The sequence below is a fragment of the Macaca fascicularis genome, chromosome 6 (assembly GCF_037993035.2).
Source record: "Macaca fascicularis isolate 582-1 chromosome 6, T2T-MFA8v1.1".
Taxonomy (NCBI): domain Eukaryota; kingdom Metazoa; phylum Chordata; class Mammalia; order Primates; family Cercopithecidae; genus Macaca; species Macaca fascicularis.
The window spans coordinates 38,945,728-38,973,118 of NC_088380.1; the positions used below are offsets into that span (position 1 = coordinate 38,945,728).

Genomic DNA, 27,391 nt, shown 5'->3' on the forward strand with positions numbered 1-27,391 from the left:
AGCACTTTTTCATTTTATTTACATTAAAGGGACAATGTTAGTGTGCTGGGGTGTGCAACTAGTAGTCCCCAAGACAACCAGGATTGGACAATGTGCCACAAAGGCAGGACTGGAGAGTGCGCTCTTCTGCTCCTCTCTTTCTTATGGCGTGGATTCTATTGTTCATGGCCCACATTCTTTCAAACTATGTTACAATATATCAGCGCTACCTACTTGTCATTTACCCATTCATTTTTTGGACCTACTGTCTATCTCCCTATAAAACTGTAAGTACCAAGAAGATGGGATTAGGACTCCTTTGTTCACTTTTGTGAACAAAATCCCAGTACTTAGAATAGTACCTGGCACAAGGAGGTGCTCAATAAGTATTTTCTGAATTAATTAAATAATTCAATGTGGAGGTCTCGTGTTGATTCTCTTTTCACAATCATGCATTCACAGAATATCAGGATGGATAGGGGCCTGGATTCCTGAACATCTGAAAACCACAAAGTTCCCAACTCAGACGGTGAAATGATGCTTTCTCTTTCTTTAGACTCATGGCTGAGAGTGTGACGTTTGTTATTATTCCCGCCTGTTCCAAATGAGGCTGAAGAGAACTCAGAGAGTTTGTTGTTCCTTTCATTCTCATGAGATGAACAGTTGTTTTCCGTAATGTAAATGGTGTCGCACAATCATGTATTTGCAGGCTAAAAGATCATCTGTTTAGGCCAATTTCACAATAATAGAATCTTTTGAGCCATTTTTAAGCAGAGTGTAACGTATGGAATCCATATATATTTCCAAAATCAAATCATGCTAGCTCTTATTAGAATAATCATATGCCTTATTTTTCAAATGGGATACTCAGATACTGAAAGGGGAAGCTATTGATAATCACACAAGACAAAATGCACAAATTGAGACTATCCTAGGCAAACCAGAGTGAATATATGATTATTCATAAGCAATTGATTTACAGGATATTTAAAAACATGAGGTCCATGGAGAGAGAAATAGTTGACAAGGGTGAGAATCTTTTAAGGAGTTTTTCTTCTTTAGCTATTAGACAAAGTTTTTCATAAAGTATCCCTTGTTGGAAAGACCTGTCTTCAGTCACTGTTGGGAACTTATTTTGACTTCGACAAACTCCTCGATATTGACATTCACATTTTCTTACCACATCCAGCCTGCATGCTACATGTGAAGACTTACAGATGCCAGCAATCATCAATTCAGAACAACCTTTGTTTTTTCCTGAGCTCAATAAGTCCAAGACCCTTATACCACCTTCTTTCTTTTCTTATTTTTTAATCTTTTAAGCTGACTTTTCAGTCTTCTTTGTGCCTTTTGCAAGCTCCCTCTGGGTCCAACTAACATTTGATATCCAGAATCGCACCTAACATTAAAGGAAGGATCTGGTTGGTGCCATTTCTACTGTACCATAGCTATGAAAATTATCTTGCAAAGAGAATGCAGCACTCGATACTCTAACAACAATTATAGGTCAACATCAGGCCATGAACATTCTGTTAAGAACTGAAAACACCTTAGAAGCACCTGTTAAGCTTCTATCTCACCATTGTCTTTCAGAAGCAATTACAGCTCACTGCAGTCTTGACCTCCCAGGCTCAAGCAAGCCTCCTGCCTCAGCCTCCCAAGTAGTTGGGACTACAGGTTTGTGCCACTGCACCTAGCTAATTATTTTTTATTTTTTATTTTTGGTAGAGATGGGGGTCTCACCATGTTGCTCAGGCTGGTCTTGAACTCCTGGCCTCAGGCAATCCTCCTGCCTCAGCCTCCCAAACTGTTGGGATTACAGATGTGAGCCACCATGCCTGGCTTAACTGCTTATTCTTAAACTTTTAAGTTACCATTTTTACCATTTGTGGTAAGGAGTTACCACAATGACCTCCAGTTTATCTTGTCTAAAGATTAGATATAAATGAGTTTTCTAATTTTGTGATTGTAGAGTGCTCCTTCTGTAAGCGTTTGGTGTGAAGAAAGCAGTTAGCAGACATTTGAATGTCACAGGGTTGAGAATGTGGGGATTGCCTTGTGCTGGGGACAAACAGTGCCCAGAAGGCACACTTGCCAAGAAGAACACACCGATCTTTGAATGCATGCATTGTACCCTCCTTGATTCTTGCTTGGCTGACCCAGGTACACAAACTCCAAGACTGGCAGGGCCTAAAGGGCCCCTCTTTGGCAAATGAAATCCCCCCTTGTTCCGGGTGACGGGACTAGGCAGCAGTTTCTTCCAGTCCAGACAAGCCTTCCTGAAGATGGAACATTGTGTCTCCAAACATCATTTTGGTTTTAGTGAAGTCTGTGCCTCTCATCTGGTATGATTCCTTCCAAAAAGCAAGCACTGTTCCTATCTTCCAGATCTCTTTCAATGCAGAAGTTTAAAGAAGACACTTAAAAATGCGTTTAAGATCTCTTTAAACTGAAGTCTTCTGAACAAGTGAAGCAGGTATGTCACATTTTAATTCAAGCTTAAACAAGCCACTGAAGATTGAATCTTATCTCCTTTTACAAAGTAGATGGGTTCCAAAAACTTCTGGGGAGAGTTGAACTACCATATAAGGCCAAGGAATTTGTCATTTAAATGAACCCATAGACATCTTTTAGTAAAAGGAAGAATTTCTCTTTCTACTTTTACCTCATCCCCTTTCCTTTCTTTCTTTGATGTTTTGTACATCATATTTTCCAATATTGGGTTGTGCAAAGTGAAAAATATTTTTAATGTTCCTAAGTCTGCAATTTATACTAAAAAATAATTACTGTTATGCAAAAGGATGTGGAGGTATTTATGTCTTTTACACAGACCCTCCTTAGAAGAGGTTTATCTTCTTCCCTACCTGCCATCCTTTCTTCCCACACTCAATTCAAATGGAAGATTGACTTTTTCATAAGACGAGATCATTATTCCCAATCAGTGAAGTAATCATCATTTTCCTGGTGTGCCTTCTCTGCCATTCTTACTTAGCTTTTGTGGGCAGTGCCCTGAAAACCAGGCTTTGCCTTGTCAATCACACAGACAGAAAGTACATTTAGTCCTTTCACAGACGTATAGCTTATTGCAGACGGCGGGAATGACCCCAGATCTTGTTGGAAATAGCAACATAGAAATAGAAATCTGTGAGATGTGGCTTCCCTCTAGAGTTTTAAAATGAAGCCAAGAAGAAACAAGGTTCACATGTAAGGAGAATGTTACCTCAAGGAACTCAACCCCACCTTAAAAAATACCTAGTATTCATTTGACAAGAAATTAGCAGTTACAAGGAAGATCTAGCAAATGATGGTGGCTTCTCATTGTACATTCCTTTTGTTTTTTTTTTTTTTTTTTTTTTTTGAGACAGAGTTTTGCTCTTGTTGCCCAGGCTGGGGTCCAAAGGCACGATCTTGGCTAACCGCAACCTCCACCTCCCGGGTTCAAGCAATTCTCCAGCCTCCCGAGCCTTGGGATTACAGGCATGCACCACCACACCGGGCTAATTTTGTATTTGTAGTAGAGATGGGGTTTCTCCATGTTGGTCAGGCTGGTCTCGAACTCCCAACCTCAGGTGATCCAACCACCTTGGCCTCCCAAAGTGCTGGGATTACAGGCGTGAGCCACCACACCCAGTCCTTCATTGCACTTTGTTAATTCTATATTCACAGACCTGGTCCAGGGAGTCTCCCCAGCTTGAGTGAGCCAGAGCCACAGGCACTTCTGTGTTTGCCTGGAAAACACACTGCTTTTTTTTTTTCTTTTATTCATTTCCTTCCTTCCTTCTTTCCTTCCTTCCTTCCTTCCTTCCTTCCTTCCTTCCTTCCTTCCTTCCTTCCTTCCTTCCTTCCTCCTTCCCTCTCTCCCTCCCTCCTTCCCCTTCCCTTCTCCCTTCTCCCTTCCTTCCTTCCTTCCTTCCTTCCTTCCTTCCTTCCTTCCTTCCTTCCCTCCCTCCCTCCCTCCCTCCCTCCCTCCCTCTCTGCTTTCCCACTCCTTCCTTCCCTTTTTTCCCTTTCTTCTTTCCATCTCTCTTTCTTCACATTTTTTTTTGTAGAGAAAATTGTGGTGATGGGCAGTGAACAGAAGGGAGCTACCATCCCTGGAAAAACTTCTACTGATGTGGCCCACTGAAATCTTGCCAAACTGTGGAGACCAGCCAATGCCAAAGTTGTAGATTGGTTCCTTTTATTTTCTCTAAAATAAAAATACCTAAAAGCCAGCAAACAAATCCCTTGTATATGAGATGCAATGTTTTACAGATTATGGGAGGCTGATAAAATTTGTTGAAGATTTATAGCATTTGTTGTTCACTTGTCAAGCTCCCATGTGCCCATATGACCTTCCCAATTTTGGCTTGGGAATCCACATAGTTCCAGAGAAGCTAGACTGAGTTAATCAGTTGATCCATACTTCTTTCTATGGAATGGTTACAGCTGAACGTGTAACCTCAACTAGTTCAAGCAAGTGATTCTCAGAACCTTTGCTGGGGATGCTGGGACAGTGATACCCCTTAGTCTAGGTGTGAATGATGATGCACGTATTGTCCCAACAGTTGCTAGCAGCCATCTCTGACCAAAGGAATTATGAGATTAAGCCAATTTCATGGCAAGTAAAGCAGAGAGGCAGAAAGAAATCAGGTCTTTGCGCCACTGGATCGAGCCTCACTTGAAATATCTACAAATAGGTTTTTCAGTTGTGTTGAGTCAATAATTCCTTTTATTGTTTAAGCTGAGTTGAGTTGGAGTTTCTGATATATACAACCCAAAGATTATTAATTTGGATAAGCCACGTCTTTGACTAAAAGAACCAATGTGTGTGTGTTTGGCAGGCAGGGTGGGGAGATGAGATATACACACAGAAAGAGTTCTTAATCTATTCGTGATCCATTATACCTTTCTTCGGAGGACATACAGTGTATAAGATGTACTCTTAATTTGGTAGTTTAATTATAAAATAAAATAACTGCATGTGAAACTATTAGAAAATACTGTTAGTGTATATATATATAAAATATATATTAGAAAATAATGTATAGAAGACATTCAGTGGCTAAAAGAAATAAGGTTTTCAAAGAAGAAGAAATCAATGAAAAAGGATGAGAGGCTTCATGGAGGAGGTGAGATTTAGGCAAGAACACATAGGAGGTAGCTGGATGAAGGAGATCATCAAGCAAGCAACACCACCCTAAAGGCTCTGGACTCTAAGACATCTTTAAAGTATTGTGATCCTCAAAGCCACAACCCCTGTCACTTTGACTTTATATAGTATTCAGCATAGCTTCTGATGATGAGATAATAATAAGCTGAAACTGACCCTCTTTACTAAGAAAACCAATATAAGTCTCTTTGGCCATGCTTTATCACTTTGCCATATGCAAAAGTCTGGGGGAAATTCAACTGTCTAGTTGCTTTGCTCTCAGTTCCCTGCATAATTTCTGCTTCTGAGTTACAGGAAATTTCTGAAAAGCCATTTAGAGACAGATTGTAATATAATGCTCTTGAACATTTCACTCTAACAATCGATAAAGGCAGCACTCACTACAGAAATGATCAAACACAGGATGGAATCTAATATGCACAAAGCTGATATTTTAACTAGACCCAAGAAGCCTTACGATTCTTTGCTCAAAGCTGTGGCCTGGTTAGTTTTCCTGCCTTTGTCTTATATTTTTATATACTTTCAAGAGCCAAGCTTTTTGAAGTAGCTTATAGTGATCTTATTCTATTTTAATTGTTCAAGGTTGCAGTGAAGGTCAAATCTACATAAAAATAAGCATGCTGGCAACCAGCAAAGAATATCGTATTCTAGGAAGAAATAAAAAGACCATCATGACCCTGGATCCCCTACCACTCCCTCCTCACTCTCCCCTTTTGACTCTTTAAGGAAAAAGGCTGAATGCTCATGGCCAGTATGTGCCAAGCAAATCAGGACTGCTTTCTTGAAAAGATAAGCTCTTCCAGTGAAAAGACATCCTGTAACTGTACTAAATCACAATAGGGTGGGGCATGGGGGAGATAGTGGGGAAACATTATTTTCATTCTATAATGTGGATTAGGAGCAAGAAGAAAAGCGGTGTTTCCCATTCTTTCTCTTCTCACCATGATTATGTTCATCTTCTCTTTCTGGAACTATTGTCTCTGGATATGTTTCATGATCATCAGATCAACACCATCTTTGAAGGATGCTTAATGTATCTTAAGTAATAATGAGTCATAAACAATAACATCCTTTGCATAAGATATAAAAAAAGTATTCTCTCTACCATAATTGTTTTAATCTTTTGAAAATGTGAAAGAGCTCATAGTAGCTAAAGAAATAGGATTGGCTAGGTGCGGTGACTCGTGACTGTAATCTTAGCATTTTGGGAGGCTGAGGCGGGAGGATAGCTTGAGACCAGGAGTTTGAAACCAGCCTGGGCAACACAAGACCTCATCTCTATAAAAAATTAGAAAAATTAACTAAGCATGGTGGTGCATGCCTGTAGTCCCAACTACTTGGGAGGCTGAGGCAGGAGAATCCCTTGAGCTCAGGAGTTTGAGGGTGCAATAAGCCATAATGATGCCACTGCACTCCAGACTGGGCTGGGTGACAAAGAGAGACGCTGTCTCAAAAAGTTAAAAGAAAAGAAAAGAAAAGAAAAGAAATAGGATACTTCAACTATTCTATAGCACTAGAAGCTCTCAGAGGATTGGTGAGTAAAGGGATTTGGGGGTTGCCTTTAAGAAAAAATTGGTGTTACTATGACTTATTAAATGAATGTCATTCTTCCCCTGATGCTACTCATTCCCACCATCTACCTACTCATGTAATTATAGCATTGGAGGAGAATAGTGATTCAGATCCCTACGTATCTGAACTGGGATCAGGAAAGCTCAAAAGAGTATGATAGTGCAAGATTTATTCCTTTGGGAGTGAGTTTTAGAGAACTGTGATTTGCCCCAGCATATTAAAAGACCAGTGGCTCATCAGAAGTACCGAAGACATTAAAGGCTCAAGAGTCATCCAGGTAAGAGACTTTTTGTAAATCCTTACCACAGTTAATCAGGAATAGAATGCAAAGAATTACTACACAGCAAAAAAAGGAAATGAACTATTGATACTCAGTACAACATTGACAAATGTCAGAATAATTATGCTCAATGAAACCAGACAAGAGTATATACCGCATAATTCCATTTATATAAATTTCTTGAAAATGCAAACTAACATATAGTGACAGAATGCAGATCTATTGTTGTGTGGAGTAGGGAGCAAGTGTAGATAGGGTCAGGAAGGAGAGATTACAATGGAGCAGGAGGAGACTTTCGGGGTTGAATCATATGTTCATTATATTAATTGTGGTGATCACTTCATAAGTATATTCAAATGTCAAAACCTATCAAATTGTATACCTTAACTTTGTGCACTTTACTGTATGTCAATTGTAAATAAAGAAGCTGTTTTTAAAATTCAGGAATTAAAAATAAATTATTAATAGATAACAGGGTGTGGAGAATTGACCAGGAGAGAAAAAAGGCAACTAATCGACTGTTTCTCCCAGGGTCAGTCCAGACAATTTTATGAGTGTACATTCTTTTTCAGTTTCAATTTAGTGCCTCAAAAATGAGTTATTGTCCAGGTACTTTACTTTGTATCTCTAGAAAAGTGCTACAGTGAAGCCACAACAAGTGGTTTATATTATAACCCTTTTTACTCATCTATTTTAAAATCTAAAGACATTCTCTTATTTTACATGGATCATCATCACCTATGCCTCATCTACATATTAATAATAGCTTATTTCTTGATACTTAATGCTTTCTATTTATTGCTAGGATTTTGGTGGAAGAGATTTTCCAACTCTTAATCCTCAAATAATAGATGTATAATAACAGTGGGAAAATAAATGAGCACTAGGACAATTGATCTGGTTTCTTTTTTTTTTTTTTTAGAGACAGAGTCTTGCTCTGTCACCCAGGCTGGAGGCTGGAGTGCAGTGGGTGGAACTTGGCTCACTGCAAGCTCCGCCTCCTAGGTTCACGCCATTCTCCTGCCTCAGCCTCCCGAGTTCCCTCCTGGGACTACAGGTGGCCGCCACCACACCCGGCTAATTTTTTGTATTTTTTTTTTTTTTTTTTTTTTTTTTTTTTTTTTTTTTTTTTTTTTTTTTTTTTGAGACGGAGTCTCGCTCTGTCGCCCAGGCTGGAGTACAGTGGCGCGATCTCGGCTCACTGCAAGCTCCGCCTCCCGGGTTCACGCCATTCTCCTGCCTCAGCCTCCCGAGTAGCTGGGACTACAGGCGCCCACAACCGCGCCCGGCTAATTTTTTGTATTTTTAGTAGAGACGGGGTTTCACCGTGGTCTCGATCTCCTGACCTTGTGATCCGCCCGCCTTGGCCTCCCAAAGTGCTGGGATTACAGGAGTGAGCCACCGCGCCCGGCCAATTTTTTGTATTTTTAGTAGAGACGGGGTTTCACAATGTTAGCCAGGATGGTCTCGATCTCCTGACCTCGTGATCCATCTGTCTCGGCCTCCCAAAGTGCTGAGATTACAGGAGTGAGCCACCAGTGCCCTGCCCAATTGATCTGGTTTCTTAAATAAATACTTGAAAGGAAAAGATGAATAGAAACAGACAGAAGAGGCCAGGAAGGGTGGCTCACGCCTGTAATCCCAACACTTTGGGAGGCCGAGGCAGGTAGATCATCTCAGGTCAGGAGTTCGAGACCAGCCTGGCCAACATAGTAAAACCCCGTCTCTACTAAAAATACAAAAATTAGCGAGCATGGTGGCATGCACCTGTAGTCCCAGCTATTAGGGAGGCTGAGGCAGGAGAATCGCTTGAACTCGAGAGGTGGAGGTTGCCGTGAGCCAAGATCGTGCCACTGCACTCCAGTCTGGACGACCCAGTCTGGGCGACAGAGGGGAAAAAAATAAAAAATAAAAAACAGACAGAAGATATATTACAAGCAAATGCAATGAAAGGAGCCTGATGGGATCCTTGTTCAATCAAATCAATGGCAAACTGACTTTTTTTAAGGGACATTTTGATACAAGTGCGTGGGAGATAATATTAACGATTCTTGTGGGTGGGAAATGGCATATGGTTACACATGAAAATATCTACAGTGCTCAGATATGTCTACTAAGAAGTATGAGGCCAGATATGACTGAGGTCTGGGCTAAAACAGTAGCTAAAAAGAAACTATTTAGGCAGTTAGGGTAAGAGAGTGCTCGGTAAGGTTTCCCTTTTAACAAAAAGCAGCCCCCAAATCATTTCTTTCCTAACAAAGATCAGCCTGTAAAATCGAGCTGCAGGCATAGGTAAACAAGCTGGAAGCTTGCACGGGTGAATGCTGGCAGCTGTGCCAGTAGGAAAAGACTACCTGGGGGCCAGCCATGTTCAACATGGTGATTCCCTCTTCCGTTTTCCTTGTCAACCATGAGTACAGTAAAGGAACAGGCAACATGGCGCCAGCAAGGTAGAGAACCTATCTGCATAATAAAAGATCAGGGTGGGGTGGCCAGCTTCTTCTTGTGTTACGTAAATGACATACCTGGTCCAGCCAATGTTTGGGCCCTATGTAAATCAGACACCGCCTCCTCAAGCTCCTCTATAAAACCCTGGACATTTCACTACGGGGGACATTTCCCTGGGGGGAAGACCCGCCCAGGAGTCCCCCTTCCTCTGTCTCCTTGCAGGAGAGAGCTCTCTTCTCTTTCCTCTTCCCTATTAAACCTCTACCCTTAAACTCGCTTCTTGTGTTTTCGAGTCCTTGATTTCTTTGGCGTGAGATGACGAACCTCAGTTATTTACCCCCGACAAGATGCCACTTCGTTTCTACTTTTGTATATATTTGAAATTTTTCATGATTAAAAAATTTAAAGACTGTTAAACTACTGGTCACATTTTAAAAGGGGGATAGACAATCTTTATTTGTCAATTAAATATTTCTAAATAAAGAAAAGGAAAAGGGGAGAGGATAAGTATGCGAGGTGATAGATGTGTTAACTTGGTTTAATGTTTTGCAATGTATACATATATTAAAACATTACATTGTACACCATAAATATATACAGTTTGTCAATTATACCTTAATAAAGCTGGAGGAAAATATGGAAATATAAATTTAAAAAAGGGGAGAGGAGAGAAAATCAGTGATCACAGCAAAAAGGAAAGAAATGACCTGCAAATTAGAAGCCAGGTGGGGGAGGGGTGGAGCAAGGGGTGGAGGTGGGTGGGGGTGGGGAGTGGGGGATGTGTATGGCACTGCCTCAAGATTTATTTCCAGAATTGAGCTAAACTGACTGAGTGACCTTGGAGAAAGTCCTTTACTCATTTTAAAGTGAGGGAAAATGCCTGGCTTGCCAGGTGTGTGTGAGTTAATCGCCTTTTCTGCAGTCCCAGTGGATGGATGGGTGGAGCTATTCAAGGGCCTCCTACCCTCCTAAGTGTCTTTAGGAGACCTGATGGTTTTATTCCCTCTGAGTTGCCACTGGATCAGATGACAGGCGGGTGGGCAGCCTCCACATTCTGCTCCTGTCCCCAGTGAGGTCTACTTTCCAGGACCATTTAATCTCAGAAACACTGCCATCTTTCCAGCTTTTGAAGAGGGCAATCCATCTGTCTGTGTTGAAGCTCTTTATTCCTTGTGGTCCCACCCCCTGGAGCGCTGCAGACAAGAACCTAGGGGACAGGAAAAAATGGAATGACCCCAATTTAACAAGCTCACCCTCTGCATTTACAGGGCAAACCGTGACTTTTCTCAAGACCCACAAATTATAGGGAGGCAAAGGGTGGAAAAATCCAGAAAAAAAAGAAAAACCCAGCCATACCACCCATACAGACATGCCAGATGGGAGGAAAAGATGCCTATAATTCTCATGGCTTTCAAAGGTATTTATTTAGTTCAGACGTTTATGAAACAAACCCTGGAACTTCCAGGTATCTCTCCTAAACAAAAGAACCACGAATGTTTGCTTCTGGTCAGCATGAAAAATGGTGAAAACCAAGATGTTAGACACAGGTTCATAAGGTAGATCTTTACGGCTCAGATACAGAGCGCCGCAGGCAAGTTTTCTTACCTAGCTGTCCAAGTCAGCATCAAACCCAGAGTCACCAATGACTGGGAAAATGTTCAGGAGATGCTTTTCCTACCGATGTAGAGGGCAAACTTCCTCCACAACAGCCACACACACACACAAAGAAGTAAAGATAATTATTCAAATCATGGTGCTGCTAAGATTTTCTAACTGATCTGAGCCCCCCAAAGAAATCCTGATTCGGACTCTCTGGATTTTACAATGTTATCAGTCGTCAGCAGACTTTGCCTTCCTTGAAAGTGCTTCCAATTGTTTCAGTGGCTTAAGCGACCTAAATCAACACTGGATATAGCAAAGAAAACAAACCACTTATAAACTTTCCCATACCTGCCAAAACTGGAAAGCTATAAATAGGGGGTAGCAAACACTGTTCAAAAATATTTCTCAGGGAGCAAACAGGCGGAAAGGAGTGAATAATTTTCAAAGAAGTAAAGGATTTTTTTTTTTTAAGTTCATTTTGCAACTTGGAATTTCTGCGGCCATGAGGCAGTGAGGAAAACATAACTGAACCGTGATAATATGATTCCTAATGCTATAAGAAGTTAAAATGTTGTGTTTGATTTAAGCAATCCCATTGCACACTATATTGATATAGTGTTTCATTATTCTTAGTCATTCCTCTTATTGCCTCTGAGAGAGGCAGAGCTTTTTCAGGATCATTAGCCCTTTCACACCTTCTGGAAGATAGGCTCGTTTTTCCCAAGAGAAAGTTCAGTTTGTCAAGGTTATTTAACAACTGAGCCAGAACTGAGATTCAAATCCAAAGTTCCATTTCTGTATTCAGTTGCACAACAATTTATTTAATCATGGACTTTGTTATTAAAGAATTTAACTCTACTGTTAAGTGCTCACTGTTGTTCTAAGGAACAGAAAGAAGTCTTCGGAGTTGAACAATCTTACGTTTGAATCTTGTTTCTGCCCTTGCTCATGGTGTGACCTAGAACAAGGGCTTACACTCTCCCTGCCTTGGTTATTCTGGAAGCTGCCCATGCAGCTCCCTTCTTAGAACCTTGTGATTAGTTGGTCTGGCAATGGATTCAATGATTAAAAATAAATCAATTTAGAAAAAAAGTCTGAGGGGACAAAATTGTGTCTTTAGTTGCAGAATCCTATCACAGCACATGATTTCCTCTTCTGTAAGTTGAAAATTAAATGAAAGTGTATGCAAAATGCTTAACGTAATGTTTGGCAATAGCAAGTAAGTGTTTAATAAATGCTGTAGTTATTTTCTATAATAATAAACACCCTCTGATTAGAATGACAGATCAATCATTTCCTAGATTAAAATGACTTCATTTATATGTGCATATATGAATATCAAATGATAATAAATGGCATACATATGCAAATGAGATCATTCTTCTGATGGACTATTTGATCCAAGAATGTTCGTGAAACCATGAACTTCATCTTCATCTTCCATGGCACAACCTTGGCAACCCCACTTCAAAATAGATTCTTTGTTCATTCCCTCAGCTAGTTTCCTTCCTTCTGTTTGTAAGATGAAGCATTCCTTTTTGGCTTCTGACCCTGTGAAGGAGAAGACCACAAAGTCAAGAGTATTTGCAGCCTAGAATTAAACACTGAGGTGGCCCTGGCCTTATATATGCAACACCTGGGCTTTGCTGAGGTAACCAAAGGGCTTGTCACTATTTAAGAAGCCCTTCAAAGTCTAAAAGAAATTTAGCAGGATGAAGGACTGACAAATCCCAGCATGTTGTAGAGTTGTTTCCTTACTTTTGAAAGGCATTTTTGGAAACATGCTGTGGTGGCTCACGCCTGTAATCCTGGCACTTTGGGAGGCCGAAGTGGGCGGATCATGAGGTCAAGAGATCGAGACCATCCTGGCCAACATGGTAAAACCCCATCTCTACTAAAAATACAAAAATTAGCTGGGAATGGTGGTGTGCGCCGGTACTCCCAGCTACTTGGGAGGCTGAGGCAGGAGAATTACTTGAACCAGAGAGGAAGAAGTTGCAGTGAACCAAGGTCGTGCCACTGCACTCCAGCCTGGCTACAGAGCGAGACTCCATCTCAAAAAAAAAGTACTGTGTATGGTCCACCTATACGTACATGCATTAGATATGGGTGGTTTGTTTGCTTGTTTTGAGATGGAGTTTCGCTTTTGTCACCCAGGATGGAGTGCAATGGCGCCATGTCTACTCACCACAACCTCTGCCTCCTGGGTTCTAGGAATTCTCCAGCCTCAGCCTCCCAAGTAGGTGGGATTACAGGCACCCACCACCACGCACAGCTAATTTTTGTATTTTTAGCAGAAATGAGGTTTCACCATGTTGGCCAGACTGGTCTCAAATTCCTGACCTCAGGTGATCTGCCCACCTTGGCCTCCCAAAGTGCCGGGAATATAGGTGTCAGCCACTGCACTCAGCCAATAGGGGTGGTTTGAATGTTGTTTTTTCATCCTTTCTTGTCTCAAGGTCTGTAAGTCCCAGAAAAGCATGGCTGGAAGGCCTTGCTGTTATTGGATGTGCTGCTCTCCAAAAGAGATGGGTAAGAAGTTGTGTTAATTTGGGACCTCTAAGGAGCAGATCCTAAAATGAGATTAACCATGCAAGGACTGGATAGGGGGCATGCCTGTGAGAGACAGCATGTGTGGTGTCCTAGGTGGCGTGGCTGGGAGAGCCATCGACTGCAATGCAAGCTTAGCAGGGAAAGAAGATTGATGGAAGCTCCTGAGATGGCCTTGCAGCCTATAAAGACTCACTCAGACCATCAGGCAGTCCTTGAGTAAAAGTCAGCTTTCAGAAGAGGCCTATGTCAGCTAGGAACAGGCAAGCCTACCTTGTCATCCCTGCCAAGTAGAGTCATTGGCTGTGAATAGCTTCGAGAAAGTGTGAGTGTGGTGCAAACAATGAGCTGAATCTCAGATGGCATCAGCTAGAGGCAGTTTTGCTCCCTATAGTTGGTGGTCTGTGAAGTGGATTCCAATGACTGCTCCAGGAGATGGCCGCTAATTGCCCCAGAATGTCCCATTGGGATCTCAGGCAGCTGCTGTGGAAGTGAGAGGGCTGTCTGTGGAAAGCAGAGATGGATCCCTCCCCAGGTTCCCTAGACGCACATGCTATGGACACATACACATGGGTTCATGCACATTCACACTATGGGCATATGTACCTTGAGCGCGCACACACACACACACTATGGGAGACTATGTATTCTGAAAGACACCTTTCTACAAAATAACATGCATTAGAGAAAGTCCCCCACTTCTATGGGTATGTACTGGGAAGACACTGTCATGTTGACCTGGTTATTCACAGCTGGTTTCTATGCAGAGGGTTTGGTTTACATTTTCCCTGGCCAGGAAAAATGTTTAAGCAGTGGGGTCAGTTAAGGAATTAAGGGGGAGAAAGGAGAGGAGGAAAAGGAGAGAAGGGCAGACTGAGAAGGAGCTAAGAGTTTCTGATACCCATTACACAGCTGAGATCTGCCTCCTGCCTAAAGCAGAAAGAGACCAGCAGGGCTCTGGTTGGCACAGCCTAATTACCCACACAGAGGCAGCATTGGCGGTTTGGAGGCAGGAACTTCCTGTAGTAGTGACAGTACTTAAGTTTGTGAGATGGCTCTGGGGAGCGTGGTGTGGTCTTAGTAGAGCAACTTCGTGTTGACCCTTTTGGCCCTGGAGCCCACCTTAGTGGTTTCGCCCTCCAGCATAGGCACAGAGTGGGGTGGAAGAGCACACTTGCCCCAGGGCTGGATGCTGGCTAAACCAGGGAGCCAGGCTGAGCTGCGGAAGATCAACCCAGAGTGAAAGTAACAACACAGGGATATGTCTTGCTCTGTGCATGTTTGAGGAAAACCTTGCAATTCATTGAGCACATGTTTACAGAAACCCTACCAATCTTCATGCCAGGTTCTGCAAACACAATTCATTTTGAGCAAATATAGAGGTCATTCTTGCCCATGTGGGGATACATTTTTAGTTGGGGAGATAAGCATTAATAAATAATCCACCTAAGTGACAACAAATGACAACTACGGCAAGTGCTCTGAAGGGGGTGTACCCATGGTTGTCACGGAAAAAATGTAGTGGGGGAGGTTTTGTCTCTTCCAGAAAGTCGGAAAGGGGCCCCTGAGGAAGTCCTGCTAGCTGAGATCTAAAGCCTTCAACCTCCACAGAGGCGGGCAACACAGAGACAGCGCACATGCACTGGCCCTTTGGTGGGAGAAAAACAGTACCTGCAGGACCAGAATACAAAGGGTGGGAGGCCAATAGAAGTGCCACCCAAAAAGAGGTGCACATGCATGAAGGGCTGGATGAAGGCCTAGTGGATCATTTTAGGCTCTTCATTTTTCTCCCAGGAGCAATAGGAGGCTACTGAAGGGCTTTAAAGTAGAGAAGTAAGACGATGAGATTTGCATTCTGGAAAAAAAAGTTGTAGCTGCAGAATGGGGCTGAATTGGAGGCAGGATGAGAATGAATGCAGGCAGAATAGGTAGGGAAAGAGATTACTGTGGCATAGACCAGGGCAGTAGAGGAGGGGATGGATGGAGGGGAGTGGAGAGATTCAAGAGAGGATTTGGGGACTAAATAGAAATGACTTGGCAATGACTTTGATGTGGGTTGAGAAAGGCCTGACTCCTAGGTTTCTGGCTTGCACATTCAGCTGGATGGGAATGTCTTCACTGACAATGGAAACACTACAGAAGGACCAGGCTTGGGGCAGAGGTGGGACAGGGTCCTTTGGGACACTGAGGAAGAAATATCAAGTAGGCAATTGTACACATGGCTCTAGTTTTGACCACTAGGGTGAGAAGGTAGCCTCTGTTGCATTGTATTGCACCATCTTTTGGATGAGTTTGTGGGGTTGGAGAGGTGGCCTGGAGACGAGAGTCAGTGGGACCTGGGCAGGAGGGTACTTGCTGCTCTCTCCAGAGCAACTATAGCAGCTTTCTAGACCAGGTACTTGAGTTTGACTGCTCCAGAATTTTTGACACTGAATAAACAGGGCTTGAGAGAACCCAGTTAACAAAGGATCAGACGGGACCAAGGAGAAGGCTCATGAGTCCTTGACCAAAGGAAGTTCTGAGGCCTAATATTTGTTCTTCCTACCCAAAGTTGAGTTATACACAGTGTACCACTATTGACCTTCACTGGGATTTGCTTTCCTGGGAATCTGGAGAAGCACAGCGTGTTCCTGTGCATGAACACACTGTTATCTTTGGCTTGGTCTGAGGCTGTAGAACAGTCCAGATGGTGCTCCTGCCACCTGGAGGACAGAAGCGGAGGTGGAGGCTGGTCTGCTGTCTCCCCCACACTTTGGGGGCACAGAGGATCCATGGGAGGAGTGAAAGGAACTGGTTTCTCCAAGAAGTTGTACAAATCAATGTCAACAGGTCAAGCCAGGCTTTTGGGAAGTCGGACATGGGCACTGATACATTTCTTAAAAGCCTGGGGGACAAGCAGGTCACCTTCTCCCATAGAACACCCCGGGGGTTACTGTCAGAAGGGCAATAATGGGTGGATGGACCATAGGACCAGCTGCTTTGTCTGTTTGCATATATCCTTCATGTTGTTGGCAGGTGACTCACTCTTCCACCAAGGAACAAGGACAGACCTAACCCCTTAATGAGGTAAGTACCTGAGCATGGTGCCTCAGCTCCTACCTCTCCTCTTTAGGGGTCTGTCCACTTGCAAAAAGCATGTATTTTCATCTGCTCAAGAGGTTAGCAGTAAAGACTCTGCCTCCATGGGCAAGACCTGTGTTTTCCTACTTTGCCTGTGGCTGAGTGGATACATTTTATTCTGCAGCACAATTTTAGTAAGCTCACTTAGCATTCCTACTAAACCTTAATATTAAATGTGATTTTTCAATCTCCCAATATAGGGAGATCGAAAGGAACAGGAGTGTCACTCATCGGGCTTCCGAAAGTCCCAACAAATAAAGAATACTGTCCGAAATGCAGAGCCTTGAAGATCTTTGTATGGCTTTAAAATGTGACATATCCTCCCAGGTGGTTAAGAGAATTCAGCTGCTTAGAGAATTGAACTGGACCTTCTGATTGCCATATCTAATTTGTGTACAGTATGTAGTAGATAACTTTCTCCCATCAATAAGTCTGAACTTGTCACATAGCCGTTCCAATGCAGGACAAACCAAGGCAAAACAAACAAACAAACAAAAAACAAAACTGTATTTGTGCCTTTCCCTGGACTCACAGAATTGCCATATTTTCGATTTGCCCTTCCAAATCCATTTCCACCTTTTTAGCTCTGCCCTGAGCTGCAGGAGACTTCCTGTATGGGCTGTATCAATGGGCTTCTGTTGGTTCAGCCAGAGGAAGGCAATAGTACGTGGTCAGAGGGTGGGAAAGAGAGATGTCAGTGTTTTGACTCCCCTCTTTGCTGGGGTATGGTGGTCCTATTCCTCTAATGATGGGCAAACTCCCATCAAAAGCCTCCTCTTCCACATTACAACTTTTACTGGGTTCTGGCAACTGCCAGTTCTCTCCTTGACTCTCTCCTTGACTGGGGGTGGTAATGGCTGCCCACTTTCATCAGTCCCCTGGTGCCTCAGAGTCCCTTCTGATCCCATTTAGTCCTCTACAGATAGTCTCTTCTTTAATGTTCTTTGAATGCACTCTGCTGAATGCACTCTGTTTTCTGTTGAGACTTGAGTCAGAAATATTCACTACCAATAGTGAATTAAAAGCCTTCCGAATTTCTGTCCAAATTCTTGGCTATGTTCACAAATTCCCTGCACTGGTAACTGGTGTACAGCAACCAGGTACTGTCTAGAAAAATGCGTCTTTGGAATGCTCTGATCCCTACATGCATCTCTCCATGAATAGACGTAGTTCATTGGTTGGCTTCCTTGAGTCAACGGGCAGGGAGAGCATTTCAGCATTGTGAGAATCAGTGCATTAGAAACACCTGCAGCTCCTCATGACTCAGAACCCAAGGCATTCTAGAAATCTTTAACGCCTATTATATTCAGAGTCTTAAAAAGTTATTAATGTACTTTGGGAGGCTGAGGTGGGTGGATCACAAGTTTAGGAGTTCAAGACCAGCCTGGTCAATATGGTGAAACCCCGTCTCTACTAAAAATACAAAAATCAGCCAGGCGTGGTGGCAGGTGCCTGTAGTCCCAGCTACTCGGGAGGCTGAGGCATGAGAGTCACTTGAACCCAGGAGGCCAAGGTTGCAGTGAGCCGAGATCGCTCCAGTGCATTCCAGCCTGGGCGACAGAATGAGACTCGGTGTCAAAAAAAAAAAAAAAAAAAGAAAGAAAGAAAGAAAAGAATTAAGGAAGAATAACATGAAGTATGCTGAACATTTCTTTAGCGAGAATGTTAAAAAAGTAATGTTTTTATCCCCTTTTGAACCCGGCACTATATGCTATGAATCTGATTTTAGGATTCTTTACTTGACTAGAAAACATTTTACTCTTTGCTGAATGCAAAAATAAACGAAATGTTTGAGTCAGATGTGGTGCATCATTATCAGTCTTTGTCCACAGGGCACCTGATTTGCTTTCATGGTATTTGTTGAGCCTCTTAGAGTCAGGCAGGAGTGAGAACTAAAGGATCACTGTTTTTATTGGACGTTTCCCTGTCAGACCCCGGTGTGAAGGAGTTTGGCCTTGTGGATTCTGGGAAATTGAGAATAATGCACCTAAATACTATTTATTGTGCACATATTATGAGGCAGATGCTGTACTAGGCATTTTACATATATAACCTCCCAGTATTCCACAGTGCTGCAAAAGATTATTATCATCCTCATTTTACAAATGAAGAAACAGAGGATTCGGGAGGTGAAGGGATTTCCCCAAGGAGCTAGAGCTGTTGAGTTTTGGTCAGGATTTGGCCCCAGGCTAAATACCTCTAAGCCTCTAAAACATTTATTGAATCTGCCATTTTGGTCCCTTTTTTTCTGGGCAAAGACATTTGAACTTTGTCACAAAGTGGTTATGTGATGTTGGACATGTTTTTCTACCTCTCTGGCTTCAGTTTACTCCTTTGTAAAATAAAGAGGGAGGGCTGAAAGAAATATAAGCTCTATGATTATTTGATATTAATGTTTACATAAAAACATTCCCTGATGATAACCTGTATCAGTCAGGATTTAGAAGTCTCCCAAGTTATTTCACCAGAAATAAATTTAATGCAGGGGAGATTACAAAGGTAATGGGAAGGGCTAGAGGAGCAGGTGCCGGGGCATCTTCCAGGAGTGACTTCCAGAACAACCCTGCAGTTAGCAGACTGGAGTATGGGACCCCTAGACTACAGGCAGTGTGTGAAAGCAGAACGATTAAGAGCTTGAAGTCAAACAGGCCTTGAGGACAGCTCCAACTTGCCCACTGATAAGTTGGGCAATGTATATAACCTCTCTGCATCTTAATATTTCAGCTATAAAATAACAAATGTGAAAATATTTATGATAGTGATTAACAGTAGTAGGTAATCAACAGTAGTATGTAAGTTTTGTCCTTTCCCTTCCCCCAGGGACAGAGGTATGTTTATATGAGAATAGATGAAAAAATATTCAGATAGAAACAATGGGAAATAATAATAATGAAGAAGTAAGATGGGACCAGACAATAGAGGGTTTTCCTTAAAACAGAAAGAAGAGGCAGGTAAACATCTTGAATTCCATAGGCAATGGGGATTGATGGCCGTTTTTGGATAGGGGAGTAACATGAGAAACTTGGCACTTTGGCAAGATAAATATTGCAGCCACATTCAAGAAGCAAGTTGTTCTTACAATGGTTAATATGAGATGAATGCCTTTGCCAGCCTCCTTAAAAGAATGTTCCTTCCAATTTCATGGAAAATGCCCTTTGGGAAACCACTGGAGGAGACTGTAGTCCTTATTTAGTGGGAAATATTTAATTGAAACAATGCCGCTCACTGTTAAGCTTGGAAGTAGATTTTATTCTCCTAGGTGCAGTATGGTGGACCTGGGACATGATCCTCATGAGTCACTGGCAGAGGGGCTGGGAAATAGAGGGGTAATGGTAAGAGAGAGCTCCCTCACTCCAATGACGTTGTGTCCCCAACAGGTACATGCCTGGGAAGACAGCCAGGGAACAGGCAGCTACATCAACCAAGAAGGCTGACAACATGTTCCATCCCACAACTATGTGGTAATTGCAAAGATGAGAAAATAGCAGAGATCCTCCAACCAGCCCTGGAATGAGTTTAGGGGAGAGAAATCATGCAATCTCCTAGTAACATGGCATCTGTAAATTCACTTAAAGACTTCAAATGATTATAATTCAAGTGACCTTGGACACAGAAAAACAGTTTGTAATACCTTCCAACATCAAGACATTTTAGAGCTAAAATTGACTGTGAAGGGTAGTACTTGCTGAAAGTAGATGCTTAATACGTTTTGAGGGAATGGGTTGTGTGTGTGTGTGTGTGTGTGTGTGCGTTTTTGTGAGACAGAGTCTCGCTCTTCCACCAGGCTGGAGTGCAATGGTGCAATCTTGGCTCACTGCAACCTCCGCCTCCCCAGTTCAAGCAATTGTCCTGCCTCAGCCTCCCGAGCAGCTGAGACTACAGGCACACACCACCATGCCCAGCTAATTTTTTTTGTATTTTTAGTAGAGACAGGGTTTCACCATGTTGGCCAGGATGATCTTGATCTCTTGACCTCATGATCTGCCTGCCTTGGCCTCCCAAAGGGCTGGGATTACAGGAGTAAGCCACCACAACAGACCAGGAATAGGTCTTTTATACCAAATCCCTCATGTTTTAATGAGGTAATTAAAGCCTAGAGGTCTAAGTAATTGGCCCAGTCACCAACTAGATAGTGGCAGAGGCAGAAACAGAACTCAAGTCTCCTCACTTTCAATGTAATGTTTTCTCTCTTACTCCATGTGCCATCAGACTCCTGTTTCTGAAGGAAGTGGATGTACTTGTATTGTGGTGCTGTATATGGAGAAATGTTTAGCTAGTCTTTTTCTGAGATCAAAAGCCATCTTCCTGGGTCTCTGTGAGGTTCTTGGGACCCAGAGGTCTCTATGATAACATCCTGGAGGGGAACCCACTCCTACAATGCACCAAAGAGATCTATACCAAGAACATGGCTCTTACAGATGAGCCGAAGGCCAAGAGCTAGGGAGGGGCTAGCTCAGTGTGCATGGATTTCTTCTGAATTGTAATGGTTTTGGAAAATATTAAACATTTCTTCCACTGGCTTCCTTTGGTTTCAAAACATGGACACTAGAGAGGCAAAGTGGAGTCATGAAATCCTCTTGGTGGTGAAATCCCCTACACGGGACACCAAGAAAGTGAGAAAGGAAGAGAGAAGAGGAGGAAGAAAGGAGAGAAGATACAAAATAAAGACAAGAGAAGGGGAAGAGTAAATAGATGGACATGTCCCCGCAGCCATCTTTTCCTGGCCACACTCTTCACCAGGAATCTGAAAGCTGGACTCTGATTGAGGAGCTCTGAAGCTGTTTTGAGTTTCTTTCCATAGTTTCTAGGCATCTAATCCATACCAAGGATTCCCATGGAGAAACTGTTATCTCTCAACTCAGTGAAGGCTATTGACAAAGACCAGTGCTCGCTCTTCTTTGTAGGTAAACAGTGACTCACATAAGCCTGAGGGAGAAAATGCAGCATATCTTAAGAGTTAAGACCTCCCAGCTTCACACTCTATTATAGCAGCATCTTGCCAGAGTTCATTCCCACAGTGGCAACAGATGCTTCACTAAGGGTGGCCCTTGGCTGTAGTACCAGAAGGAGGGACTCTTCTCACAGACAGTAGAAGTTCCTCTGTGAATCATGGAGACAACTGTTTGCACTTACTTATATCCATGTCTCTTTTAGGTGTCAGGGTCTCTCAGATCTTCCAGTAGTTTCTGTGTTATTCAGTGGGAGGAAGACCTCACAGGACTCTCTCAGCACCACCACAGGGGTCAACTCCCAGCAAGTCTCTGTAACTCTTTGATCAGCAATTCCACATATTTTTATATACCCTAGAGAAAAATCTCATATGTATTCACAAAGAGGACTGGGAGGCTATTCACTGAAGCATTATTTTAATGGAAGAAACTTGAAAACAATGTAAATGTTCATCCATAGGAGATGAAATGAATAAATGTTGTTGTAGTCATACAGTGGAATACACATAGTAGATAAAATGAATGAAACACAGCTCAAGTTAGCAATCCAGATGTACTTTAAAAAATACAGTAATAAAAAAGAAAAGCAACATATAGCAATATACCATTTAAATAAAGTTTGTAAGGATGCAAAATAATGCCATTTATTATCTTTTGAGGGAGTGAGGAGAGATCTGAAGAAAGTGAGAAAATACGCCATGGAGATATTTGGGGGAAGAGGGCTCAAGGTAGAGGAAAAAGCAAGAGCTTAAGGCCTGAGGTGAAAACCTGTTTGATGTGTTTGAGTGAGAACAAGCAGGTTGCTGTGACTGGAGAGTGGAGTATTTGGGGCATAGGGAGTATAGAAAATCAGGCCAGAGAGCTAACCAGTTTTTAGACCATGAAGAATTTTATAGTTGCCACTAGAAAGCATTGACCAGGGAATCTGTGGTATAAGGTTTGAAATTAAGCCCCAGTATTATGTGCCACCTCAACATTTGAGAAAAGTAGGGCCTCAGATGGCCTAATTACAAATTCCCCTCCCAACTATGCTCCCCAAGCATACAGTCCTCTTATCAAATGAACCACGTGCGGTTACCGCTTCTCTCTGAGAAGTGGATTTCAGTTCCTTGCTAGCTTATGAAATCATTCAAACAACCAATCACATCCTCCTGTGGGAACCAGGGGGCACTACACCCTCTTGCTATGGCAGAGCCTGCCTCCCACAGCACCTGATGGTCTACTCTGTTCTCCAGTGCAAACCCTGTGTGGCCAGGTGTGGCATGCAGTGTTCTCCTCCCCTAGATTGTGAGTAGACATGACTAATCAATTGTGTCAATCTCATCTGTCCGGTGTCGGATGCCACGTGTTTACCATTAGCCATGCCTATAACCCTAAAGCTGGAATCCCTCCCTCACCAGGGAAGTGAATAGGAGGCTACATGAGTCACGTGATCTGATTCCTGCTTTAAATTGGGATTGCTTTAGTATGTACTATTTGTGCTTAACTATTGAGAATGAACTGTGAGAAGCTAAAACCAAAAACAGGTATGAAGTCATGAAATTATTCAGATATGATGGTGGCTTAGATGAGGGTGGAAGTAGTGGTGGAGAGATGTACTTGGCTGGATTTGAGAAGTATTGTGAAGGCAGAGACAGTGGGATTTGCTCAGAAATAAAATACGAATGGGGAAAAGAGGAATCAATGTTTCTAGCCTCATAACTGGTTGCCATTTACTCATGTGGGGAAAACAGAGAGAATGGCTGTTTTTATAATGATTCTCCCTGTCTTACACAAATTGTTGCACTAATTAAAAATAAAAAGGAGAAAGTATACCTCATTTTGTGAGGCTTGTATGGTCTTCATACCAAATCCAGTACAAGAAGAAAAAATTGTTCATTGATCATTTTCACTTACCATGAAGGTGAAAACCCCAAGTGGTAGAAATGATCTACCACCATCATCAAATTTAATTTTAAGATTTTAGATGCAATTTCCTTTATAGTTAGGAATAAGACATGTATAGCTTGGTGTCATTGCCACTCCAACGAAGTATAGGAATCCCTGATCAATGCATTAAAAACAGGAAGGAAGGAAACCAAATTGTTATTGTTTACAGCTATACTACCAGATACAGATCAGATGCATGGGAAACCTGAGAATATCAGTAAAATATTAAAATTAATAAGGGAGTTCAGCAAATTTGTTAGATTTTAAAACAATGTACAAAACTCAGTGTTCCCATAAAAGACAATAATTTAATATAAAATATAAGATACTATTCATAGTAGCAACAAAAGCTATAAAGTGTGTAGACATTAACCAAAGAAAACACAGCATGTTTACAGAGACAAAATTTAAAATTATGAAAGCACATACCAGAAAACCTAAATAAATGGAACTCTAAATACCATATTAACACCTTGCTTTAACCTTTAGTTAATTTTTCTTAATCTCTAAATTCAGTGTAATTACAATTAAAATCCCAGAAGGATTTTTTTTTTTTTTTTTTTTTTTGAGACGGAGTCTCGCTCTGTCGCCCAGGCTGGAGTGCAGTGGCACCATCTTGGCTCACTGCAAGCTCCGCCTCCTGGGTTCACGCCATTCTCCTGCCTCAGCCTCCCAAGTAGCTGGGACTACAGGCGCCTGCCACCACGCCCAGCTAATTTTTTGTATTTTTAGTAGAGATGGGATTTCTCCATGTTAGCCAGGATGGTCTCGATCTCCTGACCTCGTGATCCGCCCTCCTCCTCCCAAAGTGCTGGGGTTACAGGCGTGAGCCACCGTGCCCGACCCCAGAAGGATTTTTAACATGCAAAACTGATATATAGTGAAAATACAAGAAACGTTTTCTTAATCAAGTAAAGTAAATATTGAAAGTGAAGTTCAAAGCAGGAATGTGGGGAGAAAAATTCACCCTATGAGGTAATCAGGCAAATTAGAAAGTCATAATTCTGCAAACCAGCAAAGTTAGGAAATAGCAAGAATAAAAATATGTGCAAAGGTATGACTAGGCCAATCAAAGGAGGAAAACCAAATGGCTAAAAATTATATGAAGAATGTTCTACCTCACTGGCAATCAGATAAATACAAATGAAATAAAAAATGATACACCATTTAAAATGTAGAGATTGATAAAAATTAGAAAGTCAGACCATAACAAGTACTTGTGAGGATATGGGGAGCTGTAATCCTCATACACAGTTGGGGGAAGCTTAAAGAGGCCCAGCCTTTCTAGAAAGCAACCTGGCAAAACTTGGTGAAATTGTGACTGCACACACACTGCGAGCCAACAATCCAATTCCTGGGCATACAATTCAAATAAATTCAATATCAGTGGGTACAAAGACATATTAGAAGATGCATATCCCAGACTGTGGTAACAATGATCTGAAGGCAATCCACATGTCTATTGATCGGGGAAATTGATAAGGAAAATATGTGATATAATATATGGAATACTATGAGTTCATCACACATAATGAACAAGATTTATTTACACAGAGCAACAGGGATGGAATCTCAAAATATAGTGTTGAGTGCAAAAAGAAAAAAAGGATGAGATTAGAAGCTTCATAGCATTTATGTAAATCAAAACCACTGACACTAAATAACATTATTTTTCAAGGGCATATATGTCTAAATAAACACAGGGAAAGTGGATTGCAAAGACATAGATTAAATACACTGTAGTGAGTGCACAAAGCAACGGGGGTGTGATACGGGGGATGAAGAGGAAAAAAATGAAAATAATATGAGGGGCTTTACATAGACATAGACGAGTGTCGATAATGAGTCATGAAAAGAAGAGTTTTAATGGCTCAATTCTGCCCACCTGAGGGCTAAGAAAGATAAAGCAAAGGAAAGAAAAGAAACAAAAGGTGTGTTGAGAAACCCTTCCTACTGATTTCTGCCTCTGTTCTGAAAGCTCTGTTCCACTTCTTCAGAAATGAATTAGCCCATTCATTAGGATTCAGTTGAAGAGAAGGTGTCTTCCCTAGAACAGTTGCTTAACTCGTTAAGGCTTAGTTTCTTTACCGGTAAATAATGCCCTCACCTTACAGGTCTGATGGTAAATTAAAAGGGTGACCATGTAGGTCCCCACAAAGTGTCTGGTTCAGATAAGTGCCCAGTACCCAGCAGCCCTTATTATATGTAAACAAAGAATGCTAGACCCTGACAAAATCTGAGCAGTGAATGAGTTAATTCTTATTCCATGAGTGTGGGGCAGGATGACAGGAGGGAGTCTGGGACTTGCCTATAGTCCAGAGATGGGGGTGGGGTGGGGATTGAAACAAGACCACAGTTCAACTCACTCCTAGTCCAGCTTTTTCCACTACCCCTCATCACCTCCTTGGGCTCAAGAAGATATATCCAAGCTCATTTTTTCTGGGACTAAAAGGAATTTTTATTCATAACATGTTTAAATCCATGTAACTGTCAATATTTCTGGCCAATGGGAAGTTGTGAAAGGAATAAACAATACAGGAAATAGAAAAGGCTATTTATCCACATCCACTCTTTTTAAATGCTATAATGCTGTTTCCAAAACATACCAGTGCTTGTCAGAGATTATAAGGAAAAGTGCCTACAGAGTTGGGAAGAGGAAATCACAACACAGATGATTATGGACCAGAGTATACGTGATGGTTAATTTTGTTTGTCAACTTGATTGGGTCAAAGATACCGAAATAGGTGGTTAACCATTATTTCTGGGTGCATCTGTGAGGGAGTGTCTGGAAGAGATTCACATTTAAGTTGGTGGACGCCAACTTCATGGTCAACGCCATGAACCGTTTTGAACACATGAGAACAGCCACCAAGGCCATACAATGTCTGGGGACCCAGTCAGGATGAGAATATTGGCTTCAGCCATGATAAAGATAGTGACAGTTTATATGGGGGTTAGCATCAAAACAGGATGTTTATAAGAACCCCAAAGCTGAAAATCTTTTAAAAACCCCAAGCCAAAGTCTTGATGGTGTCCTGGTATAAGGGGCATTATTATTTAACTAAATATTAATAGATTCCTGTCCTTTTGGCTTACTTCTCTGCTCCCTCTCTCCTTCAGCTATTTTCTAGTATTTTTTCCACACACACAAGTGCAGAGCTTTTTGGTACTTGCTTTGTAATCCAGTGCACAGAGATGCTGACTCCCATCTCTGGGGGCAAACAATTGTGCTATGTTTTGTTTTTTTTTCCCCTATTGTATGCCAAAGAAAACAAACCTAATCTGTTTTCTGTTTACAATACTGTCTTTGTCTGGCTGGCTGTCTACTTTATCTATCTATCTATCTATCTATCTATCTATCTACCTACCTACCTACCTATTATATAAATTTTTTTTTTTTTTTTTTTTTTTTTTTTTTGAGACGGAGTCTCGCTCTGTCACCCAGGCTGGAGTGCAGTGGCCGGATCTCAGCTCACTGCAAGCTCCGCCTCCCGGGTTCACGCCATTCTCCAGCCTCAGCCTCCCGAGTAGCTGGGACTACAGGCGCCCGCCGCCTCGCCCGGTTAGTTTTTTTTTTTTTGTATTTCTTAATAGAGACGGGGTTTCACCGTGTTAGCCAGGATGGTCTCGATCTCCTGACCTCGTGATCCGCCCGTCTCGGCCTCCCAAAGTGCTGGGATTACAGGCTTGAGCCACCGCGCCCGGCCAATATACATATTTTTTATTTCAGTAGCCTTAAGAGGTATAAGTGGTTTTTGGTAACATGGGTGAATTGTATAGTGGTGAAGCCTGAGATTTTAGTGCACCCC

General features: G+C 42.1%; 1 long non-coding RNA gene across 1 annotated transcript in view; it reads left to right on the forward strand.

Moving 5' to 3' along the window:
• The first annotated feature begins 2,241 nt into the window (after positions 1-2,241).
• LOC141407138 (uncharacterized) overlaps positions 2,242-27,391 on the forward strand; it is an 84,284-nt gene continuing 59,134 nt past the window's right edge. The window contains exon 1 of the long non-coding RNA XR_012414528.1: positions 2,242-2,455. This is a non-coding gene — a long non-coding RNA (uncharacterized lncRNA). The remainder of the gene's footprint in view (positions 2,456-27,391) is intronic.